Source organism: Pteropus medius, unplaced genomic scaffold (assembly GCF_902729225.1).
Source record: "Pteropus medius unplaced genomic scaffold, Ma_sr-lr_union100, whole genome shotgun sequence".
NCBI lineage: Eukaryota > Metazoa > Chordata > Mammalia > Chiroptera > Pteropodidae > Pteropus > Pteropus medius.
Window position 1 is genome coordinate 5,217,448 of NW_024352947.1, and position 18,906 is coordinate 5,236,353.

The 18,906-nt window shown below is 43.9% G+C and overlaps 1 protein-coding gene and 1 pseudogene across 5 annotated transcripts in view; one reads left to right on the top strand and one right to left on the bottom strand.

The window, feature by feature from the left end:
• The window catches only part of CHRM3 (cholinergic receptor muscarinic 3), a 467,593-nt gene that overhangs the window by 240,242 nt on the left and 208,445 nt on the right, over positions 1-18,906 (top strand). The gene's annotated exons all lie outside the window — the stretch shown is intronic.
• On the bottom strand, positions 3,235-3,350 carry LOC120592698 (uncharacterized; annotated as a pseudogene).

Here is an 18,906-nt window from a genome sequence, read left to right on the forward strand (position 1 = left end):
CCCAGTTCCCAGTCTTAGACCAGGACCCCCCACGATTCACTCCACTGTTGGCAAATCCTTGTGGCCCTGTCGGTGAGCTTTTCAGCCACATCCCTTACTAAGCCCGATTGATTAACATAAAAACAACCACCTTCCTCTAAAAAGAAAGAGTCCCCCTTTTTCAGCTGTTAGATCAAGTCCCCTGCGGTTTTGAAGAACTACGCCCGCCCGTTGAGGACTCTAATTGATTCTGTAGAGTAAAGGTGCTTTTGGATATGTCATCTAAATTGTCAGGTAGACCTTTAGACAGACCCTGGTAATAAGAGAGGGAGGTGGATGATCCAGCTGCGCTGGTGTCCACCCCTGCGGGGACGCCAAAGCCGGCAAGAAGGGTAAAGAGCTGTATCACTCATTTGGCCCTTGTGTGTGCACACAGGATGGTCACAGACTGATTGTTGGGAGCTCTGTTTATTTCAGGCCAGGTAAACTAGGGTGTACTGGAATGCAGAAAAAGGCATCCTTAAGGCCTAGTACTATAAACCATTTGGCTTCCTAGTACTATAAACCATTTGGCTTCCTACTTCCTTTGGATAAGTAGAGCATAAGGGTTGGGGACTACTGCATACATAGGAACTACTGCCTCATTAATAATACGAAGATCTTGAATGAGTCTCCATTCTCCATTAGGTTTCTGTACTCCCCCAAATGGGAGTGTTACATGGACAATTGCATCTCTTTACATTTTCTATTATTTTAATGAGATCTTCCCATGGCTCAGGTTTTAAAGGGTACTGCTTTGGCAGGGAAAAAAGGCGGGGTCCTTCAGATGAATGTAAACGTGCGTGGCCATCGAAGCTCAGCCACAGGACCCTTGAGAGGCCCATGCCTCAAGGCTAACATCGGTTTCAACTAAAGGAAGGCAGTTTTGAGTCTGTCCTGGGGCCACTAAAACGACGATTCCTAATTCAGTCATGATCTCTCTCCCTAATAACGGGGTAGGGCTTTCCGGCATGACGGGGAAGGAGTGAGAGGATATAAAGTCTCCCCACACACAGCCTAAAGGAGGAGAAAAGAATTCAGTAGTCGGCTTCCCGGTGACTCCTCGTATAGTCACTACACAGCGGGTGGAGGGGGTTCCAGGGTTACAGAGCAGGACAGAGGAAGTGGCTCCTGAATCCAGAAGGAAATCGATGGTCTTTCCTTCGACCTCTAGGATCACGTGGGGCTCTGGTGTCCCTATGGACAACTGGGTTAAAGGAGCCACAGTGAGGACCCCTAGACCCTTCAGTCCCGTCGGGTCTGCTGGGCTGCCAGAATCGGCCCCGAGGGTAGAGGCCTTCGAGGACAATCTGCTTTCCAGTGATTACCTCTGCAGATAGGACCGGGCCCAGGGGGTCCCTCTGTGGTCCCTGCCATCCTGGGCAATCTTTTTCCCAGTGGTCTGGCTGTCCACAACTGTAACAGCTGGTATTTTGACCCCAGGTGCCCTGACGCCAAGCCATTTGTAAGGCCGCCACTAATATCTGTCTTTTTCTTAATTTTCCTTTCCTGGTTCTGTGCCTCCTCTCGGTCTCTATTATAAAAGACCAAAGTGGCGACCTTGAAGAGTCAATCTAGAGTTCCTTCAGGTCCTACAGCAAACTTCTGTAGTTTCCTCTGAATGTCGGAGGTGGATCGAGTAACAAACTTGTCCTTTAAAACTAGTTCACCTTCTAAGATCTCTGGCGCGAGAGCAGTGTGTTTGACTAAGGCTTCTCTCAGCCTTTCTAAAAATGCCGAGGGATTTTCACCTGGCTGTTGACTAATGGTCGACAGCTTAGAATAATTAAGGGGTCTGACCCTAGTCCTCGTCAGTCCTCCAAGATACCTGCCTAGAAGTGTCTCCTTTGCCGTTTGCCCGTAGGGGTGTCAGGACCCCACTGGGGATCATGGACGGGCACAGCCTGTTTGCCCATGGGGAGGGGTCCCGGGAGATCATCTCCTCTCGAACTCTCATCAGAGGATGCTAAGTATAGGTCATCTCCAAACTTTTCAGCCGCTTCCAGAGCAACTCATTTCTCGGAACTCATCAAAGTCTGGTTCAGTAGTAACGTAACATCTTTCTAAGAAAGTTCAAACACCTGAGTCAGATCTTGGACGGCTTCGATATATTAGTCTGGGTCATCTGAACACGTGCCCAGATCCCTTAAAGATCTTGAAGAGTGGAGGGGACTTAGACCCTCGTTGGGCCAGATCCACTAGGCGTGTCTTGTAGTGGGAGTAGATTGTGTCTGTATTTACGAGGCCCCCTATTAGGTGACCCCAGAGCAGAGAACCCTGGATAAGGGGGACGGGTTGGTGGAGCTGGTGGGGCTTGAAAGGAGAGTTGAATGTTTTGGGTCAGATTTTTCTGGGTATTTGGGGTTTGCTGTGGCAGAGTTGTTAATGAAGGATTTGTTTGGCAAGGGGGGCCAGAGATGGCAGCCAGAGGAGCTGGGTCAGTTTTGCGAGTTTTACATGAGTCGGGGTTCTCTCTCATGGCAAAAAAAAAAAAAAAATGGCATATAAGGTACCTCTGACCATTTGCCCTCCCGTCTGCAGAAAAGGTCTAGCTGTAAGATGGCATTGTAATTTATACTTCCCTCAGGCGGCCAGCTCTCCCGTACTTGGCCACATATCTGAACAGACCAGGCACCGTTTCTTTAAGGACAGAGGATCAAACTGGTCCTGGTGTTTCAGGATACATCTCAAAGGGGTGCAGGCGGTTGAGGGTTTGTTACTCATCTGAAAAGAAGGCATCCTTTACTGTCTCTTCCCACCGCCAGTGAGTCCTAAGGGTCCCCTAGACGCGTAGGTTCTGGCTCTCTATGCAACCAGACGCCAGCAACTGAGGGGTCATGGGTAGTCAGGAGTAGTTCTGCTTACCTGGCCGCCACCCACGCCCCCCACCCACACCCCTGTGGCCTGCCGCTATGTCTCCACGGGGTGGACACCTTTCTCTCTTTTTGAATTGACTGGGATCTGTTCGATAAGATCCGTGGCCAACAATAGGTGTCCGGTGGTAGAAGGATATCATCACCGACTTTGGCATCTATGAAATTTCCTGAACAGGACTTCAACTAGTCCTCAGTATGAACTAGAAACTGGACGGCCGAGATAACAGTCAGACACTGGAGACGAGGGACAGTTCTGGCATTTATTTATTTATCTATCTATCTATCTATCTATCTATCTATCTATCTATCTATCTATCTATCTATCTATTATTATTGTTTATGCCTACGGCGCCTGGTCTTCCTAGGTGGTCTCTCATCCAAGTACTAACCAGGCCCGACCCTGCTTAGCTTCGGAGATCAGACATCGGGCTCGTTCAGGGTGGCATGGCCGTAGACCACGGACCGTGGCTCCACTGGGGTGCAAGCCCAGGACCTTATGCATGTGACGTAGACTTGCTCACCGCTACGCTACACTATGAACCGCGTCTCAATTTTAGCGTTTAAATAACCCTCGGGAGAGGGAAAGTTAGTTGGCTCCATATTCCAGGTAGAATTTGTGAAGGTCGATAAGGCCCTTTAGGAAAAAGAAGTTCCAAAATTTTCTGCCAGGATATCATGAGACTCTTGGCAAGAGGTTAGTGATTTAGGCGGGTAGGATATTCGGGCCTTAGGGATTGGAACCCGAGTTCTAATCGACAGAAGGGGTTTTGAAAGCCTGGCAGAAACAGCACTGGGGACATGACCTTCTATCCTTCAGGGCCCTAAAAAGGGCCTGATGGGATTCAGCAAATGCCGTAGCAGGTCCAGAAAAGAGGAGTTTCCTCAGAAGCCAGTTCGGTCTGGTACTGAATAGCATCCATGTCTCTTACCGTGAAGGTGACGGAGGTTTGGCGTCAGTGGACGAGGAGCGTGGATGTTGGAGGGGGTCAGGCGGGGGAGGCCTTGGACCGTCGCCTCGCAGAGGACAGGGTGTCCTGGGAAAGGGTCCCGGCAAAGGGACGCGCTGACGGGCGGGCGGGCTGAGGGAAGCTGGGGGGACCTTCCGAGCCCACAGTTAGGACCCTCGGTTGTTCCTGGTTGGTCCTCACGGACACGCGTCACCTGGAGTCGTCCGCGAAAAGACTGGGGTCGAGGCGGACGCGCCGGCGGGACACCCCGGGCGGCCCCGGATCGGCGTCCGCTGTGCGCTCCGACCGCGCGCGGAGGCCGGGGGTGCATTCCGGGGCGTCTCCCGCGGCCTGGAGGCAGCGGAGGGTCTAGGGAATGGGTGTTAAGGACCGGTGAGAAAGCTTCCCTCTCCTCGGGGTCCTGGGCGAGACCCCAAGAAATACAGGGGTTCTTCCTGCTCGTTAGTCACAGCCGTGGGAATCCGAGCGCTCGGAGCCCGGAGAGCGAGGGCGCGGACGGCGAGGGCGAGGCGGAGCCACAGCTCTCTTGCGAGAGGGGTACCCGAACGTGGGGTGCCCCTAAAGTGGTTTCAGTTTGCATTTTCCTAATAAGCGGTGTCATTGGCCATCTTTCTCATAGGATCGCCAGACTTCCCGAACCCCGGCCGCCATATCTGCAGCTCGGGAAGGCAGCCCAGCTCTGCCTGGGTCCCCTTCCTCTGCTGGGTCCCCTTCCTCTGCTGGGTCCCCTTCCTCTGCCTGGGTCCCCTTCCTCTGCCCACTGTGACGAAGTCTCTCTCCAACACAGAGCCCAGATCTGCGTTCCTTTCTGTCGTTCATCACAATGCTGTTGTCCAGTTCCTGAAAACAGTGATTTCATTTATTTTGTACAGTTTCCTAGGTTTGGTTTGGTGGGGTGGGCGCCCCGGATGTAGGCTGTTTCATCTTCGTTACTCTGGAATGGCTGTAGTGGAAATTCTGGTTAGTTTTCGAGAAAGAATTTTCTATATTTTTAAAAAATCTATCAAAGCCACGCCCAGAAACTCAAGTCACATTGTGTGAGGGGAAAAAAAAAAAAAAAGAAAACCTTTAACTTCTTACGTCTGGGCTCATTCTCTGTTAGGAAGAGACTATGACATATGACACGGAGAAAGAAAAAGTTCCCCCCGAAGGCTGAGGGTTCTGCAAAAAGGAACGACCGCGAAGGGAGAGCAGCCGGGCAGTGCGGGACGCGCCCCCGCCTTTCTCTCTGGGAGTCTCAGCCGGGCCGCCGAGAGGTGCGCAGTGAGAATGAGGCATCAGGGCAGGGATCTGTTCCCTGCGCAGCCGTCCGCCAACGCCACAGTGAGCTTAGCGCTGCGGCCGGGTCAGCCAGAGCGAAGCCCTGCAACTTAGGTTCTGGTGTGGCATCGGAGGACCCTGAGATAGCTGGAGAATGTGTCACTGGGGCTGGAGTGTCGTCCTGTGGGTGAGACGATTTTGACCTGAGAGCTGCAGCATTCGTGGCTGAATGTGCCGGACTGAGAAAAGGCTGTATTGTTGGCAGGAGGCAAGATGAGCCTGAATTAAAACATAGGTAGAGAAAAAGCCGAGGGCATGCGTGCCCGTGGCGGACTTAGCTATTAATGTCAGCCGGCCTAGAGGCGGTCAGGTGGGAAGTGGCCCTGCCCTAGGGGTCAGAGGAAGCAGATAAAATCATGCCTGGAGATGGAGACTCTGTCTTCTGTTCCTGAGTTTAGTGAGGCCGTGCCCCTCCCGAACCCCCCATCCCCTCTCGTGTGTGTGTTCGTGCGTGTGTCTGTGTGTACGTGTGTGTGTGTCCATGTGTGTGGGGGGTAAGAAGGGATGGGGAGAGGAAGGCTAATGGAGAGGCTACCTTATCGAAAAAGAAATTGAACAGTACCTGAATCACACTTAATTTTACATTTCTTTTTATACACAGATACATAAACACGTTGCAGAGTAAGAGACGGGGGATGTGGTTTGTGAATTTCCAATGATTCGTGAGATTTATAAATTTCTTTGCTTTTTCTTTCTTCGCTTAAAGTTTCTTTGCTTTCCAAGAACTGTTGATCAGGAGACGAGCAGTAGGTTTTCCCCACCTTCACTTCACTCCTGGGAGACAGGAAGTATGTTGGCGCAGCAGGTGCTGGGACCTGACCCGCCTAAAACCAGGAATGAGGCCGAGACTAGGGAGAGAATACAGCGCCTGCGACGGCCCCGCTCCCTCGCCCGCCCCTCCCGGCCGAGGCAGAAGCAGCCAGCCAAATATTAGCTTTCGTTTCTTCAAAGCCAAAGACAAAATGTCTCCCCAGAGGTGAGGAGACCCTGCTGGGACATGGCCAATGTCCTAAAGCAGAAAATGAAGATCTGAGAGAATCTGCAGCTCAGCCAATTTCTTTAGCTTTTTTTTCCCTAAAAAAAGGGATGGAGGAAATGTGAGAGGTGAAGCTGGGGTGTGCGGTGGAGGGGGCTGCTGGTCAGGGGTTTGTTTAAAATCGTGTTCAAAAGCAATATGCCAGGAAATCTTCCTATTATTGTAATCTTATTTTTTCCATGTTAAAATATACTTTATCCTGATATCGTACTAAGTAAAACTATTTAACCAAATATATCATGTTTATGGGTCTATATTTTTTTCAATGGATCTTTTAAATGAGTAAAGTTTTAAATGGTGAGAATGCGATTCAGATTTTTAAAAATGCATCATGAGTACTCTACCCTAGCACAACTATTTTCTTTTTTCTGGTCACCCATATATATTTTGTACCTACTTATGATTAGAACATACAATTTCATACACCGCTTTCTTTATCAGTCTCCATATTGCGACTTTGTTAATGTCTGTGTAACGTGACGTGGATTTCACATACCAGTGTTTTCTGAGATGGCCCGGTGGCATACACGGATAGTTTCTGTTATTTACTGTTATGAATAATGCTACAATGAACATTTTCCTAAGTACACCGTTTTCTGATTTTGAATTATTCCCTTGGAGTAATTTGTAGTGGGATTTCTAGGTCCGAAGATATGAATATATTTAAGGACTCAATATAGGTGTGAGATTATTATTTCCCCAATAGTCTCATTTGCATTTCATTATTTATAATTATAGTTAATGCAATCTGTGTCACTTTTTAAAATTAGGATTTCTTTGCTTGCCATTGAGATTTTTACAATTTACATATTACTTACTGTTTGAGAATTAGTGTGGCTTATTTAGGGAAATCACTGAACTGTCAGATAGGTTCACATCACAGTTCAGGTCACTTCTCGATGTGTATGAAGTGAATTGGCCTCTCAAAAAATAATCTCGTCATTTGTAACCTGCGAACGGTGAGGCCCGCTTCACAAGGTGGCTGAGCGAGTCGGCGCCTGGCCCGTCAGCGTCCGCAGGGGCTGTTACCTCTGTCTCCGTCTACGGTCCCTCCCTGAATTCATGTCAGCGTCATCCATTCGAGTTCTTTGGTCCAAAGCTTCATAAAACCTGTGTCCTCACCCCAGAGTTTACACCCCTTGGGTTGCATGTCAGCATCCAGCACCGGCTGAAATAGATTGTGAAGCGTTGGACTCTGAATTATCGAAGCGTTCACAGAAATGGGAAATGCCCTCAAAATAAATATCCTTGCGTAGATTTCTCATCTCAGAAGTCTATGTTAGACCAGTTGCTCTTTTAAATGTCTCATCCAACTTTTCTTCCATGAGGTTTCTCAGAGATATTTCAATTTGTTTCTTTACTGCATTGTTTTGGTTTGGGGGTAAAATATCAGCAGAATCTTCTGTCTGTGGGGTCCGCCCCAAGAACAAGCTTGCTTCTATAGTAATGAGCGTAGTTCGTTAAGCAGCTGGACTGGCAGAACGTGCGCATCTGGATGACACTGTCACTTGGATTTGTCTCAGGTCTCGTGCTTGTTTCCTGGGCATCGTCGCCGGGGGCGGGTCTCTAAGTCGAGGGCCTTTGTAGCGGGAGCTGTGTTCATGAGCGAGCACTCCTCTTTCAAGCCAAACAGTTTCTAATATGTTATAAGGTATTGGAAAGCCTGTGACAAGCGTATAGTTTGGAAAAGCAATGAAAATATAAATCTCTGTCCCCTTTCATGAGGGCGAGGCAGTGTGGGGGCTGAGGGATTTTTCATTCTCTCGCCTTCATGATGAGATGAGTCTAAGCAGTTTCACTTGAGGAATTTAAGAGAAAAAAGAGGGAGGCGGAGAAGCGGGGCCGGCGTTCTCTGCAGTCCTTCCGGCCTCGGCAGCTCCAGCTCTCATCCTCCGGAGAAACCCGCGGCTCTCTGAGGCGTTTTTCCCTTACATAAGCCGACCTCCATGTGTCATAACAAGGTTTCTTCATTTTTTATATTATTAAACCTGCTTCTCCCCCATCTCCAGGCCTATTTCCCCCGTCTAAATAGACATAGCATCCTAACTTCTCAACCACATCGAAGCCCTTTCTTTATCCGCGCGCCACAGCTACACAGTTACAAAGTACTGATGTTTTTAGGGGTGAAGACCAAGAGGCTTGAGAGAGGCTCTTATATAATAATGAAATCCACAGAGGAAGTTTACAGATCACAGCTGGATTTAGACAGAATGGCTGGTTTTTTCATTGTTTCTGGATAGTACACAATAGCCAGCCATGTCTGCAATAGGGCTTAAAAGAAGTGTATTACTGAACATATCAAAACTCATGAAGTGAAAAAATAGAGACTAATCACAGTCTTGTGTCTCCACCCACGATAGTATTGTCGACATTGGAAATAGGAGGGGGGGGTCATGGAAGCAGCCCAGTTTTGCCTGGAGACCTCTCTGCAGCACACACAGGAAAGTGCTTGTCATGAAACAGGGCGGAGACAGTAACTGCCACATTGCATTCACCCTCCCTGAGTTCTGGCGTCACCCAGCTCTCCCTGTGGCAGAGGGAGGCAGGCGCCACTCCAGCCTCCAGTCTCCGCGAGGCCCTTTACGGCCCTGGGCAAGCTCCTCAGCCACAGTCGCCCTGTCCTACCTCGGAGAGATTGTGGGGCCAGAATGAGATAATGTACAGGGTTGGGGGAAAATGCTCAAATTCTATACAATTATTAGAGCAGTGCTTTTCTTTGTACTGTTGGATAGATTTATAGTAATTTAAATATATACAAGGATGTCCTGCCATTTCGATTGTATATGTTCTGTGTCCCTCGCATTGTCACAGGCCCCTTGTGGCAGCTCTCAGAATGTGCCATTTGAACGTGCTGCCTGGATATGCTCCTCCCTCCTGCCTCCACCTCTCATGGTCCGTCTGACAGTCTCTCACTCAGCATTTTGACTCAGCTTAAAGACCCCGTGCTTGGTGACACCACCTCTGTCACCTCTCTGCACCATGGGCGGGCAATTACTAGTTCTTGGCACCCAGTATGGGGACGAGCTGTGTCCAGCTTCCATACTTCATGAGACTGGGGTTTTTTGAAGGCAGAACCAAGTTCTGCTTATTTTTTTCAACCCAAGACCTGATTTATGTTGTTTCAGTAAATATTGATCATGACATAAGTGAATGTCAAATACTTGTTGCCATGAGATAACAAATTGAAGTAGTAAGCTGAGCGAGTCCTTGCATATTTGCTATAAAACTTGTAAAGAAAACTCCACACCTAGCTTTGTATAGGTCAGATAAATGTAGGTGCCTTGTATGTATGTTTTAAAGGAGGACCTTATCAAGTGCCCCCAGTGCTATTACTGGAAGTTTCAAACTGAGGATCTGTGACCATATGACAGAGACCACGCAGTGTGAGCTCTGTGTGCAGAGGCAGCTGCACGAGCTCGTTTGCTCAGCAGCTGCTTGGATCACGCGCTCAGCAGGGTGCGGACAGGTGTGTGGCATAAAAGGTTTTCTTCATGAAGCATATTTGGTAAACACTGGAATAAATCTCTGTGTATGAAATCTACCAATTAAAATGCCATCTCACAGGTTAGTGATCCAGTATCCTGCTTTGTCTTCTATCTTGTTTTAGACTTATTTACTACTTCTTTATTTGTTTGATTTTCAACTTTCGTGGTGACATGGCACCTGGTTTCTTTCGTCAAGGGAAGTTCAGCACACAGCACAGTCCTTGGTCTGATGATCTGCCTGGAGCAGGTGTGTAGGACTCCACTGTGCTCCTCACCATCTTTTGCATCTTCCCTGTGGCGCGTACCCATCCATGTTCTCGTTTTCTGAGGATGGAGTTTGTTCTGAGGAGTAAAACTCATGTGTCAGAGATGGACTTTGTTTTGTCTACTTTGAAGTATGTGTTTATAGTATAATATAAGAGGTCTCAGAAGATCCCGTTCATCTTCGTTATGTGAGAAATACCAATTAAGAATGCATTAATTCCAGGAGAAAGGAGAACTTCTATGCTCATGTATTCTTAACATAATGGAGCTTATCTGCAACATCATGGAAATGAAGTATATGAAGTAAGACTGATCCCCTGGTATGTTTATAAGTGTAATGTCTATAGTTTAAAATTCTAACATAAAGATGTAAACTTTTTTTCATCCAAAATTAGCCCAAGCTTAGACAAACTGAGCGCTAAATTATAAACTAAATGACTACACGTGTGAATTAATTAATGATCCCTTGATCTCTAAGGCTTAGTGACAGTTACTCCCTTGGTGTATCGTGACATCAATATGACATAAAAGCAAAAAATATAGTATTTGACAGATTTTTAATTAATGAATTCTCTTGAAGGGAATGTTCTGAAATTAGAATATTATGTAAGATATGAGCCTGGAGCTCCCAATTCAGTCCATTTCAGACTCCTCAGACGACTGGTGTGGGGGGTGTGTTATCACTATGGGATACTTTGTTATTACATTCATCGCTCTCTTGTATTCAGCTTTTTAAATATTATTAAAAATATGGTCGGCTTGTTGAAATGCTGGTCCATATTTAGAAAACTTTCCCATCTATATAAATTGTATTTTCAAAAGTAAAATTCCATAACATCTCTATCCCTGCCTACTCCCCTCCCCCCCCAAAAAAAGAAAGTCTGCTGAAAACTACATTTGGGTAGTGCCGACCTGAGACCTAATTAAATATGAGTCCTAGGGTTGACTGCTTAACCTGTGACCTTGGGGATCATTTCTATCCATTTTTTTAGAGAGAGTACAATTACTTAATTTGGAAGAAAGGAAAGGAGCAGAGAGGGAGGAAGGGGAGGAAAATGATCAAGTCACAATGGCACCAGGTCACCTTTATTCTTAATGAGATATAGAGTAGTAACAAGCATTGTTCTAAGAGTCTCTAAAGAATTTCACTCTGACATTCTGTGAGAGTCTGAAATTCATGCTTAGAGGTTAATCTCCCTGATTTAAGACAGAAGGTACAATTGGTTACCTACATGTTAGATCTATCTTAGTTTGTTTATTTTGCAAGATTTTTTGGCCCACACAAAATTGACATGCATATGTTAAAAAAAAAAAAAGTTACTAGATCAAAAAATCTGAAGAGTTTACATAAAAATCTCAGTTCTCCATCTTCTCTAGCTCTGTAAATGGCACAATTAAACGAGCTGCTTGTGCCAGAAATCTCGTTTTCAAAGGAGATACTTTTCTCCCCACATCTGACCCATCATGTCCTCCAGAGCTCAGCTCTGACCCAGAGTCCTCAACACTCACCGTGGCAATGTCCTGGTGCTCGAGCTGTACCCATAAAATGAATTTCATACCTCTGGTGCAGAGCTGGGGCTTCGGAATTTTTAAAAAGCTCTTCAAATGGTTCTAATGTGCATCCGGGGTTTAGAACCACTGCTTGGATATTTTCCTTTGTCTCTGTCAAATATCACCTCCCTCACCTTCTACGTTTGTCCCTAAATCATCTGCTCATTTCCATTTTTGTCCCTATTCAATCCATTCTACACTCAACAGCCAGATTAATTGTTTTTAAAAATAAAAGTATCTGGCCAATTCCTGCCAAACCTCTTCGGTAATAATAGTAATAACGGTAATAACTTATAATGATCATGTATGCATTGGTTAGATAAAGAACCTGAGTTCAGGCTTTATTGGAGAACCAAGTCATCGAGGCAGCAGGTTTTATGGGGAAAATGGTGGCAGGATGGGGGGAGGGTAGGCATGACAGGTGCAGCTGAAGATACCCAAGGAGTTGTATCCCATCCTACCTCAGTACCTCCTGTGTGTCAGCAACTCCAGGCAGAGCTTTTCGGATAATATAAAGCCTTTTTTTTTCTTCTAAATTTCTTATATCCCAGAGTGTCTGGTTTCTGGACAGAGAAAGATTAAATTATCTATGAAATCCACCATATTTCTACCACATGAAACAGTTGGTGAGAGAGAAATTAATTGTGTCTGAAGCAAACTGAGTTAAGCATATTTTACTTGGCAATTTTTTTACTACTTTTTACATTTTCCATTAATTGTCTTTAATCACAAGGATTCCTTAACACTGACATAAAGTTGGTTAGGATTCACTTTAAAAATCTAATGAAAAAGATAAATGTATCCTATTTATTACAGGACAGACACAATATGGACTCTTGATAATACTGAGTTGATTGTGGAGATTTGTATTATTTTGTATTAATACATCAGACGGCTCCCAAAATATACATGTTTGTCATAGATATTTACTGTCGACTCAAACCTCTTATGGTTCCTGTCATTCCTCTAGAACCTGGTGTTGACTTTTGAGAGTGAATATTTTGGAACAAGAGATATATATTCTTTAGAATTCTCCGTGCTTGGACCATATTCTTAAACTTTAGTAAATATTTGCAAAATGAGGCAGTGTTTTGATGAGGCCAGTAGGGCAGATGTTATCCCCCACAGTTCTGTAGCAGATGGGCCAAAAGATGGCTCTTCAAAGAAGTGTTCCATTGAAACATGACCTTCACTTTATGTAAAGATTCTAATACAAAATTACCCATAAAAAAGGATGGATCCAAGGTCAGATCACACTCTTAAAGATATTTTGTAGGTATGGCCAGTAAACATGGTGGAGTAGGTAAAAGCTGCACTTGCCTCCTCCTGTGACCACCTCAAAAGTACAACAGAACTAAAGAACAACCATAATTGAGAAATATCTGCAGTCTAGTTGAATGGAAGTCCTATAACTAAGGACATACAGAAGCCATATTGAGACTGGTAGGAAAGGCAGAAACATGGATCGAGCTGGTCCCACAACTACATGCGGTGGTTGAAAATCGGGAGTTATATGTCTGCTGCGGAGTTCCCCCCAGAAAAGTGAGGGGTCTCAGCTCCACAGCCCAGGGTTCCCATGATGGGGAGAGAAGTCCCCACAACTTCTAGCTGTGAAAAACAGTGGAGATGGTGGCTGAGTGAGATGCGGTTGGAATCCCAGGCGTTCTCTTAAAGGGCCCGCACGTGGACTTACCACTAATGGGCTCACTCGCTCTGAGCTCCAGCACTGGAGCAGCAGCTCAAAAGGCACCAGGGACACACAGGGTGGAACTGAATTGTCTGGCTTCAGGAGAAGGGCTGAAGGGGCAACTTATCTCTAGACAGAAGTGCTGGAAGAGTCTATTGTTCCTTTATTGAGCCCTCCCCATTCCTGGGGTGCAGATGCAGGTGGTGCCATACCTGAGTGTCCATCAACCTGGCCAACGTTGGTCACCCCACCCTGGTGATTCCCTGAGACCCCACTACACCCAACATGTGGGCCTACCTAAGCCACTTTCAGTGGCTTTTTCATTGTTACAAATGCCCTGTCTTGCCTCATGCTGTGGACTTTCCTAAAAATTCTCAAGGGTTCACCAGAAACAAGCAGTATCTGGCCTTGGTGTGCCCCGTACCTCTTGCTAAGTAGCCCCAAGCCTGGCACTAGCAGCAGCTGACCTCAGATCACAGCTTATTCTCTTCCAGGCATCCTCAAGCCCAGCACAAGTGGCAACCATCTGCAGATCATTTTAACACTCAGATCAAGTCTCTCGGACAAGGCACAGGTAGTGGCTGACCCTGGCCTGCATCAGAACCCCTCCCAAGAGACCCCAGATCCAGTACATTCAATGGACAGCTTGAGACGATACCAGAGCACTACCCAACTACCTCCACAAATGACACACCGAAAGGGCAGACTCTTTAAGCATCAGAGCCCCACTAAAGTGAATTCTACTCCTTAGAGTCAGCCCTTGCGCAGCAGCTCCTCCGCTGGTCACATCCAGTCCTCACAACCGATCAGCATGAGGGTCACTGCCAGCCACTGATGTGCCAATAGCAATGAAGCCTCAGTTACAGCAGGAGGACACACATAACCCACACAAAGGACACACCTGAAGCACCTGGCTTAGGTGATCAGAGAGACTACACCACTGGGCCCCAAAGGACACCTGTTTAATAAGGCCACTCTACCAAGACCTGGAGTCATATCAGCTCTACCTAATATGTAGAAACAAACACAGGGAGGTAGCAAAAATGGAGCGACAAAAAATAACTCTCTAATGAAAGATCAGAACAAACCTCCAGAAAAAGAACTAAATGAAATGGAGACAAGCAATCTACCAGATGTAGAGTTCAAAACACTGGTTATAAGGATGCTCAGTGATCTTAGTGAGAACTTTAATGAAGAAGTAAGAAAGATAAAAATGAACTAGTGAGAAATGAAGTCTACAATAACAGAAATGGAGAAGACATTAGAGGCAATCAACAGCAGTTTAGATAAAGCAGACAATTTAACCAGCGAATAGAAGATAAAGCAGCAGAAAACACCCAGTCAGAACAGCAACAAGAAAAAAGAATTTTTAAAAATGGAGACAGTTTAAAGGGCCTGTGGGACAACATCAAGCATGACAACATTCACATCATAGGCGCTCCAGAAGGAGAAGACAGAGAGCAAGGAATTGAAAACCTATTTGAAGACATAATGTCAGAAAACTTCTCTAACTGGCGAAATAAATGGACATACAAATCCAGGAAGCACAGAAACCCAAACAAGATGAACTCAAAGAAGCCCACACCAAGACGTAATTAAAATGCTAAAGGTTAAAGGCAAAGAGAGAATCTTAAAAGCAGCAAGAGAAAAGCAGTTTGTTAACTACAAGGGAGCTCCCGTAAGACTGTCGGCTAATTTCTCAACAGAAACTTTGTAAGACAGAAAGGATTGGCACAAAATCTTCAAAGTGATGAAAAGTAAGAAACTACAACCAAGATTACTCTACCAAATAAAGCTATCATTTAGAATTGAAGGGCAGTATAGAGCTTTACAGATAAGAAAAAACTAAAGGCGTTCACCAAACCAGTATTACACGAAATGTTAAAGAGACGTCTTTGAGTTGAATAAAAAAAATGATAAAAAATATGAATAATAAAAAGACAATGACTATAACTACTTATCTATCAACAATTACTTTAAATGTAAAAAGATTATTAAATGTTCTAATCAAAGGACATACTGTGGCTGAATGAGTAAGAAAGTAAGACCCTTACATATGCCATCTACAAGAGACTCACTTCAGATCAAAAGACACACACAGAGTGAAAAGAAAGTGATAGAAAAAGGTATTCCATGAAAATAGAAACAAATAAAAAAACTGGTATAGCAATACTTAACATGAGACAAAATAGACTTTTTAAAAAAGGCTATAACGAGAGAAAAAGAAGGACCCAGTAATTCCAGTTCTGGGTATTTAACTGAAGAAACCCCAAACACTACTTCGAAAAGACATATGCATTCATGTGCTTACTGCAGCATTATTTAAAATCGCCAAGATATGGAAGTGTCCATAATAGACGAATGGATAAAGAAATGATAATACATATATACAATGAAATGTTACTCAGCCATAAAAAAGAATGGAATCTTGCCATCTGTTGTAACAACATGGCTGTACCCAGATGGTATTATGCTAAGTTAAATAAGTCAGACAGAGAGATAAATACCATATGATTTTACTTACATGTGGCACCTAAAAAACAAAATAAAGGAACGAAAAACCCCCTCAGATACAGAGAACATTTTGATGGTTGCCAGATGGGAGGGGTGTTGGGGGCGATGGAGGAAAAAGGAAGAGGGATTAAGAAGGACAAATTGGTAGTTACAAAATAGTCATGGGGTTGTGAACTGCAGCATAGGGAATGTAGTCAATAATGTAATAACTGCATATGGTGTCAAATGGGTACTAAGTTTATCAGGGTGATCACTTTATAAGTTATATAAATGTGTAATCACTATGTTGTACACCTGAAGTGAATATATTATATTGTAGGTCAATTAATTGAAAAAATAAAAATTGTTTTTAAAAATTTGTGGAATGAATGAATGAATAATTGAAATGCATTTTAATTTTAGACACTAGCAGATGAAATTATATCAAAGCTAGGAACTAACTAACTTAGCCAATGAACTAGATACATAAAATAATGAGCAGTAAATGGTAATTTATCAGATCAGAGACTGTATCTGCTATTTTCTGCTGGAGCAGAAAGATGAGTATCATTTTTAAAGAATTTAGACAAGGTCAAAGGACCAGAAAGCTAACATTTTGGTTAGCAGCTCACCCTGGTTTTATTAAGGCATGGCTCTTTACTTCCCTGCCCTCCTTCAGCAATATTTTCATCTTTAAAATATTGTTCCTGTCATGTGAAGAAAGCATTCTAGTCTAAAGATTCCTGATTGAGATGCTTTATCTTTAAACACTTACTAGAGTCATGTGGACAAACTTAAAGATGTGACAATCTACAGTGCTGCTGTAAACACTAGTCTGGTGAGAAACAGCTGCACTCTGCCGAACTGCTTCTGCTGTTGTCCAGTCCAGTGATGTGTCGCCCAGATAAACTCCAGGGAACTTGAATTGTTCCCGAGCCTCCATCTACTTATCTATTAAGTCCCTGACTCTTCTTGGTAAAACTCGGTTAAAGACAATATGCTTTACGTTGCTTCACTTTCGCATGTTAGGAAAAAAGTAGATGGTGAGTAAGAATTGATCTGATGGTCTTATCACAGTAACATAAGCCCTTAGACCTAGAATTGGTTTCTCAACAGTTGTATAATTTCACTTTGAATTTAAATTGCACTGTTAGCGTAACACCATCCTGTGCCTCCAGGAAAAACTAATTTAGTATATTTAAGATTTCCAAATCATATTCCCATGTGGGGGAGATTTTAAAAACAAATCATTCTTCTTTATTGGAGTATTAATAATATGATCAAATCAAGAACATTCCCATATTGAACTTGGCCATGTCAATGTTCAAACATATTTTTCTTTACATTATTAGTTTTTTTCTTTTAAGCATTTTTATCCTCTAGTTTTTATTTATATAGCTATACTCTGCTCTTTTAACAACAAAAAGAGATTTTAGGTGGGTTATGCTAAGAATAAAATGTATAATTATAAATGAAATAGAAAATTAGGGTGGGACAAATATAAACAAGAGAGAAGTGTCAGTCATAGTGAGTGGGACCAGGACCCGCAGCTGCTGACATCGACGCTCGGACTTGTCTTAAGTTTCTTGGCAACAAAGCAAAATTCAGTTAGACGGTTTGGTATCTGACAAAGAAATCTCCAAGAAAAGCAAAGCTTTGCCTAACATTAAAATATTCATTTTAAATTCAAATTACATACCTGATGGGAACAGAGGAGAAAATGACAGAGCAGGGCCAGTGGCTCATGACAGGGGTCACAGTGGTGGGGATGAGATGGGGCATGGTGTTCCTGACCATGTGTCTCTGTCACTGCCCCCTTTTGCTTATACGTGTAGTCACATTTTAGCTAATAGTTGAAAGAAATCCATTGACATCAGGATTTTATGTGTTGAAATTCATTGGCCTTTCAACCTCAATGTGCCCAGAGATCTTGATTTTTGTCTTCTGTTCTCTACCACTGTCAGAATTAAATTTCAGATGTTTTATGGAATCAAGTTAACACTATAGTTTCAAAGTTGGTGCCTCGGTTCTCATAAAAGAGGGGATAGTTTTGTTGGTTCAAATTCTGTAGTTTATTTCTTTGGCGTAAAATTGTGTGTTTGGTTAACACTGTATTTATTATATTGGCTACTACTGGATATACGTATTTTTAATTTTGTTACTCTTTAAGTTTCTGAAAAATGAACAAGTCTTTATAACTTCTTTGAGGACATTGAACAAAGAGAAGTAAACTGCCGTTTATTTTACTAAATAACAACTTCTTGTATTAATGGCACAAACTTTACATCATTGTCCTACTGTTGAAATACTGCTCATTTCAAATCTATCAAAGCCATTGCAATACGAAAGTTGTTGTGGTTGATCCTCGTAAAAGCATAGCCCGCAATTTGATCATTTTAAAAAGAAAAAAAAGTGAATCACATATTTCGCAAGTGACATTCTGTAAGATAGAGTTAGAAATACCTAGGCATGAATTCTAGCCTTAAACAACTGAAAAGACTATTTTCAACATAGAAAAAGCAGTGGAAGTAGATCTATAGGAAAAGATGAATCATCAATAAAACAACCCTCACCTATGTTAACGTATAGCTTATTTCCAAATACTGCATTAAAACTTCCACCAAGTATTGAAACAGTGTGGCAAATAAAACCAAGTAGAGTGGCCAAAATCTTATATTTATATTCTTCTTCCGCTCATTACCTACGACTTTGAGCATATTCTTAACTTCTGGTTGCAATACATTTTTTCCTATTTGGAATAAAAGACATGGAAATTTGAGAGCCTGTCTCAGAGTTGTAAACAGAATGTCATCACGGCGGTGCTGGAAGCTGTCCTCTGGGGCATGTTCTCAGCTAATATAGACCATTTAAAACTAAACCATTCATACTGCAAAGCAGTGGACACAATTTAATCCATTCCACTGCACCACGTCCGCCAGGCACTGCTGTGGCCCAGTCCCTACGTGAGTCCCTAACACATACCGTTACTTCAGGTTATCTAATTTAACCATCACAGTGGCCCTATGAGAAAGATAATCTCCTCGGTTTACATATAAGAAAGACAAAGTGTTACAGAAAATCGTCATGGGTAATTCCCGACCACTTCCTAAGAGAGAGAAACCATGATGATCAGAACTTTTCCTTTCTCCATGCAAAACCCTAATCCTCTAAATCAGGGCTTCCCAACCAGGGCGATTTTGCCCCATGG